Raw genomic sequence first — 6,626 nt, 5'->3', positions numbered from 1 at the left:
GTGAAGTAGCTAGGCCTAAACCCCTGACCTTGACTGTAAAAGATCAAGAATAAAGACGTTTAGTAATCCTGACTGCAGCTGATTTCTGGGAAGACAGAGTTCCAGCAAGTAATCACTACAAGAACAGCCAGGTGTTAAAGTTCAAATCCTTTATTATCTCCTTCCTGGGGCTGGGCAGCTTTCTGGAGAGCTTTTCAGACTGGCCTTGGTCTCAGTGGGGGAAGTGCAGGAGGCACTCATCCTCCTGATCATTTCTTATAGAACAACAATATTATTTAACATTCATATACCATAACTTATTCAGCCATTCTCCAACTTACGGTAATCAAGAGCTTTAAAATTGATTGCATGACATGGTAGATACTGTGAGGGATAGGAAATTCTATCCAAAAATGACTTCTCAGAGACCTCTCGAAGTAAAAAGCAGAAAAGTTATTTATTAAACAAATTCTCATGAGAATGAGCAATTCCACCTTGAGGAGGGAAAGAAAGAAAGCTCACAGTAGAAGGACTAAAGAACTAAGGAAAGATATACAGTTTTTATAGGTTTAATTGCAAAAGGATTACATCATGAGTTTGGGGAACATTAAGGGATAGGTGCCCCCCCCTTCCCCACCAGTTAATTGAATGTTATCATTCATGTCAAAAACAACATTCTCCAGTTCAGGGAAGAACCATATATTAAACAATTAGTCGCCTAAACATTGACAGCCTGGACAGACATAAATGTCATCATATATCTCAAAAACTAAACAATTAGCCTAAACATCGATAGCCTGGACAGACATAAATGTCATCAAAATATCTAAGCAATTAGTAGCCTAAACATTGAACATACCTATGCAGGTCACAGAGACCTAGAGAAGATAGAATACAGAAAAGGAATTTAACATTGCTGTACGTTCTTCACCATATCCTTACTTCATACTTGCTCCCCACAGCTCCCCACTCCTAATATGTAAGTGATTTTTATCATATGCTCTATGAAAAACTTACACATTGCTCAAAGTCAGTTAACAAGCTCACACATTGTTTATCAAGTTCACTATTAGAATTATCCTCTTCCAACGCTTTCCAGCCTCTGCTAACAGATAATCTAAAATTAATCTATGTTATAAAACAGCTTCCCTTGTTTAGGTGGCCTGATCGACTAATAGATCAAGGGCCTGAGCAGTTTGGTTAATTATTACCTCTAGGACTGCCTGTAGCCTAATCAACCGATTTAACACATATATCCGTGTTTGATACCTCCCTGACTACCATCCTGGGCCTATGTTGCCAGTCTGTGTTCTTTTATAATTCTCTCTGGAGGCCAGGCATCTCCCCATCCATTAGCATCATTTGTTTGGGTCAAAGAAGAATTAATGCAAGTTAGGGAGTGGTGCACACTTCGCGTTTCCCTTTCCAAATCTTTGTATAACCGTATCCCCAATTACCTGCCAATGCTTGATGAGAGAAAGAAAAATTTAGGTCTAATTATGTCTATATAACAAACCCCAGTCCCATTTTTTTTTGGGGGGGGGTAAATGAGTATAAGCTGTCTGACCACAGATCCAATGCCCCTTCAGGGTAGGATTATTTTCACACTAAATTATGAAGGGTCCACTTGAAGGTGGAAAATACCTCACATCTCAGGGATCTAAGGGTCCCCTCCCCAATTAGAATTACATCTCCAAAGATGACTTTCAACTACCCACTGGCAGATGCAACTATTTTCCCCAGTTAGATCCTGACGGCTCCAGAAACTATTAAACATTTTCCTAACAGTGCCTTCTCTATTCTCCCACTTCCATTCCATTGAAGTGTAAGTTGAACCTGTTGCTATGCTATTCAAGGTTATACATGTCCATATCTGGGGTCCCTCTCAATCAGGGATCAGACAGGCAGGTGGTGTTTTCCTCTCATACCCCTCACTCCTATTAGAACTTTGGATACAGCGAATTACTGATCCATCATAACAAATAATACTGGTTTGATTTCATCTATTCACATACCTACCGTAGTCTATAATAGCTCTCTTCTCTGACTTGCAAGTAAATGTCCATGTACATTCACTTTCTCCCATCCATGGCCCTGTACCAGTCTGATGTAGGCAATATCTCCCTAAAACTGTACTGGTCAGGGTCCAGTGATGCTTTTCTTCTGCTGACTAGAAATCTGTTCCATTGTATATTACTGACCTGTTGCTCAAGCTCCAGGCCAGAGACAGGGAACAGGAACCCAGGGCCACTGATCCCCCACATATCCAACAACCAGTCAATTTAAAGCTAGTGGCTATTGTTTGGATCAGGGTTTAAAAGGTATTTTCATACCCCACTGCTCTCGAGGTACCAGTACAAAGGGTGTACTCACATGAAATCATACATGCATATACAAGGCACAGTCTCCAACCCTTTAGGTTTGGTTCACACCCCATTCTCCTTACTAGTATATAATACCCCTAATTCCTAACAATACAGTTCAACCAATTGTAATATTTAGTACAAACAAGAAAAGTTCCAAAACAGTTCCCCAAATGAGACAAGTCAAAAAGATTTTACATGCACAATTCATCAGTCTTTGCTCAGCCACACTTTCAATGTTCCTGGATCAGTCTCTACTGCTCACTTCTTTGGTGCATCCATGGGACCTTTGACTCGAGTGGGATGTGGGTATTGTTGTATCTGAAGTCAATAGGATCTGGAACGGTCCTTTCCAGCTCAGGGTCAGCTTGTCCTCCTTCCATGTCCGAACCAGGACCCCGTCTCCAAGCTGGAACTTATGCACTGTGAATCCTAAGGGAGGAGTCTGAGCAATAAGCCCTTTTAGGTGTAAAGTTTTTAGATGTTGCAATAAAGACATGACATATTTTCCTAAAAACAAATCCTTGGTCTCAAACATTGGATCCAAGGAGGAATTTTGAATCCCTTTTAGATAAGGGTGACCATGCAATAATTCATAAGGTGATAATCCCACATCCCTTCGGGGTTTTGTTCTAATTCTTAATAAGGCAAGGGGAAGGCACTTGGTCCAGGGCAATTGTGCCTCTAACTCCAATTCAGTCAGTTGCTGTTTAATTTCCTTATCCATCCTTTCTACTTTACCTGATAAGGGCAGATGCCATGGGGTATATAAGTCCCATGATTGGGCCACAGGTTGGAGGATCTTAGCCATGAAACGGGTCCTTGGTCCGAATCTACCTGCTCCACCATCCCATACCCTGGAATGATATGTTCAAGGAGTACTTTTCAACTGCTGAGGCAGTTGCCCAGGTAAGGGGAAAGGCCTTCACCCATGAGATCAGATGGTCCACTACGACCAGCAGATATTTGAGACACCCCACTGACGGCAGCTTGGTAAAGTCCACCTATATGCTTTTGGAAAGGCCTGATACCAGGGGGCCTTCCTCCTTTTTGGACTTGTCATTGGGCCGCCCTAATCATCCTCTGACAAACAGGACACCCGCTGACCAATTGCCTTAAGCCAGTGCCACAAACTTAGCACTATATCACACAGGCCTTGGACACCCCAATGACTGCCCTGATGTAAATGTTGGAGTACATGTCTCATACCCGTTGTGGTCAGTACCTCTCTGCCGTCAGGGAGGAGCCAGTGCCCTCTTTATCCTCCTGAGCACCAAGGCTTTGGGTTTCCTGCTTCCCTTCTGGGATAAAGGAAGGTGGAAGCATTGGAGGCAGAAATGCCAGAATTAGCACCATCATCTCCTCCGTACTTATAGATTCCTCTTCTCCAGGCCGTTTCGCCTCCTCATCTGCAAAGCAGTTTCTCTTTGTCTCAAATGAATCTCCTCTTTAGTGCCCCTGCACATGAATCATTGCAATATTCTTAGGCAACATAAGATTAGTTAAAATTTCAGTGATCAATGCCCTGTGTGCCAATCCCTTTACTTTGCTATTTACCATTCCCCTTTCTTCCCATATTTCCCAAATACAGGAACAATTCCCCAAGCATATTTTGAATCCGTATATAGAGTTCCTTCAAGCAATTTTAGGGCTTGATTTACTGCATATAATTCACAAATTTTGAGTTGACCACTCTTTTGGCAAGGATCCAGCTTGAACCAGAGTCAAATCTTCCCCATTAACAATAGCATATCTATTTTTTCTTTTTCCATTAACTATTTGTGAGGAACCATTTATGAACTATTCAGTGCCTTTCAACAGAGGGACCTCCTACAAATCTTCCCTAATCTTAGTTTGGTAATCAATCACATTTGGACAATCATGTTCAAGGGACACATGTTCCCCAGGGGAAGCAGATAAGAACATGGCTGGATTAAAGTTATGGTCTGGTGAGTGCCAAATCATCTCTTTCCAATAATATTGCTTCATATTTTAAAATCCTTGAATCAGTTAGCTACCTCCCGGCCCCTTTGATTCAGAACTGATTGAACCTGGTACAGGACACTCACTATTAAACTACCCCCAAAGGTTAATTTCTAATACCTAGATAACTCCATAAAACATAACAATGTTAACAAATTACCCCACACATTTCAGAAGGTAACATACTGAATCAAACTAATACAGCTGCTTTTAAAAGTTTTCTTTCTTTTTCTTTTGTCTGAGTGTTCTTCTGACAGTATTAGCAACTCTCTCTCAGGCAGCTTTTATGACCTCTTATATTGCCAGCTTTCGATCAGATAAGGCTTTATTGCTCTTTCCTCTAGCAGGCTCTGAAAACTGCTTTAAGGGAAAAACTCTCCCACCAGTTTAAAATAGCCAAGTTCCATTTATTTACAAATTAGTACATCAGGTTAAAAAGATTTAAAATCACAAGCAAATTTTCAAATAACCAATTTCCAAATTTCTTAACATTGTTCTTACAACTTAACAGGGCTTTTAAATCAGCAAAACAGACTAGGGGCTTTTCCCAGGACCCCTGCCCCTGGAGAGAATGTTTCACCTTGAACATTCTTCCCTCCCAGAATCCAAACGGAGTTTCTCTAAACTTCCAAGCCCATTTAGTGCATCTCTCTGCCTTCCCAGATTTAAGACCAATGCATTCTGAGCCACTCTGAAAAAATTACTACTCTGACTGAATCCCAACTCCCAGCAATTCAGCCTGCTATTTCTCTAAGCCTGCAACACAGAGGCTGAATTCTTATCTCTTACCAACTTGCTAACTTTTAACACGGGACAAAAACAATACAAAGCACAAACACACATACACAGACACAAGTAGAGTTCTTATTTTCACCTTTTACATTTCTTTTTATACCTAGCTACCGTCCTGATAAATTCTTTTGACTGCTTCTATCCCATTTTTATAACTTGGTCTCAAACCAAATTGTCAGCGAAGACCAATTGTCTTGCTGCGTGGTCACTCTAGAGAGAATCATTTTAGGAAATCCTTCCCTTGGGAAGAGAAACAGTCTGAACAAAGCAATTTTTAGGAGGGCTAATCCCTCCGGTTTCCCTTGACCCAGCCAATAGACCCCCAGATTTCTAAGCTCACCTGGAGAAACACATGTTTGCTTAGACCACCACCGGCTTGTCAGGACTCTATTTCTCCTTTTTATCTTCAATTCTGCTTTTCATTGAGTATCTCTGCCTCCAGTCTTTTGTCAGAGAGGGAGGGAGGCTACACACTCAGAGCCAGAGAACACGGGAAAAAACTATCCGTGGGTGCGCCTATCCCCATTCCGGATGTGTAGCCATCTCCCCCAAAGACTCATCCCGGATCGAGCCTCCAAACTGTGAGGGATAGAAAATCCTATCCAAAAATGACTTCTCAGAGACCTCTCGAAGTAAAAAGCAGAAAAGTTATTTATTTAACAAATTCTCATGAGAATGAGCAATTCCACTGTGAGGAGGGAAAGAAAGAAAGCTCATGGTAGAAGGGCTAAAGAACTAAGGGAAGATATACAGTTTTTATAGGTTTAATTGCAAAAGGATTACATCATGAGTTTGGGGAACATTAAGGGATAGGTGCTCTCCCCTTTCCCACCAGTTAATTGAATGTTATCATTCATGTCAAAAAACAACAGATTCTCCAGTTCAGGGAAGAACCATACATTAAATAAACAATTAGTAGCCTAAACATCGATAGCCTGGACAGACACAAATGTCATCAAAATATCTAAGCAATTAGTAGCCTAAACATTGAACATACCTATGCAGGTCACAGAGACCTAGAGAAGATAGAATACAGAAAAGGAATTTAACATTGTTGTAACTTCTTCACCATATCCTTACTTCATACTTGCTCCACACAATACTGGCCCAGGTTCCACAAGTGTAGTCCAAGGACTCTAGAGAGGGAATAGAAGAAGATCTAGGTTTATTCCAGAAGCATGAATCTAGCTGGGAAGGTCTTTGAATCTGACCACAGTTGGGGTGGTCAAAATAACACAGTATCTTTCTACTTTGTGTCCATTGGATTTGTCTCTTGAGCCTTCCAAAATGTCAAGTATGCCATGTCCCCTGGATTTACTAGGGTGACAGTCTGGGAGTTTTGGGAGATGTCCATTTGCATATTTGAAAAAGGCTTTTTGAACTGTGCCAAACTGTATAGCAAATTGAGTAACTATATGTTTTGGACATACAAGGATGTCAGAGATTAAGAAAGGTCACCAATAAAAGAGCTTGAAGGGGCTGGTATTCATATTTTCTAAGGGGTGATGC

General features: G+C 41.1%; 1 long non-coding RNA gene across 3 annotated transcripts; it reads right to left on the bottom strand.

Moving 5' to 3' along the window:
- Positions 1-272: 272 nt before the first annotated feature.
- On the bottom strand, positions 273-5,801 carry LOC141563170 (uncharacterized). 3 transcript variants are annotated; one of them, XR_012488355.1, is made up of 4 exons: positions 5,458-5,801; positions 3,552-3,800; positions 3,084-3,199; positions 273-2,801 (listed from the first exon to the last, which is right to left on the bottom strand). It is a non-coding gene; the product is annotated as an uncharacterized LOC141563170 (long non-coding RNA). The 3 variants fall into 3 exon arrangements; XR_012488357.1 differs by having other exon boundaries at positions 273-2,787; XR_012488356.1 differs by lacking the exon at positions 3,084-3,199 and having other exon boundaries at positions 274-2,774; positions 5,458-5,798.
- Positions 5,802-6,626: the final 825 nt, after the last annotated feature.

Source organism: Sminthopsis crassicaudata, chromosome 3 (genome assembly GCF_048593235.1).
Source record: "Sminthopsis crassicaudata isolate SCR6 chromosome 3, ASM4859323v1, whole genome shotgun sequence".
Lineage (NCBI taxonomy): Eukaryota > Metazoa > Chordata > Mammalia > Dasyuromorphia > Dasyuridae > Sminthopsis > Sminthopsis crassicaudata.
The sequence above is the reverse complement of the archived record's forward strand: the minus strand, read 5'-3'. Positions and strand labels throughout refer to the sequence as shown.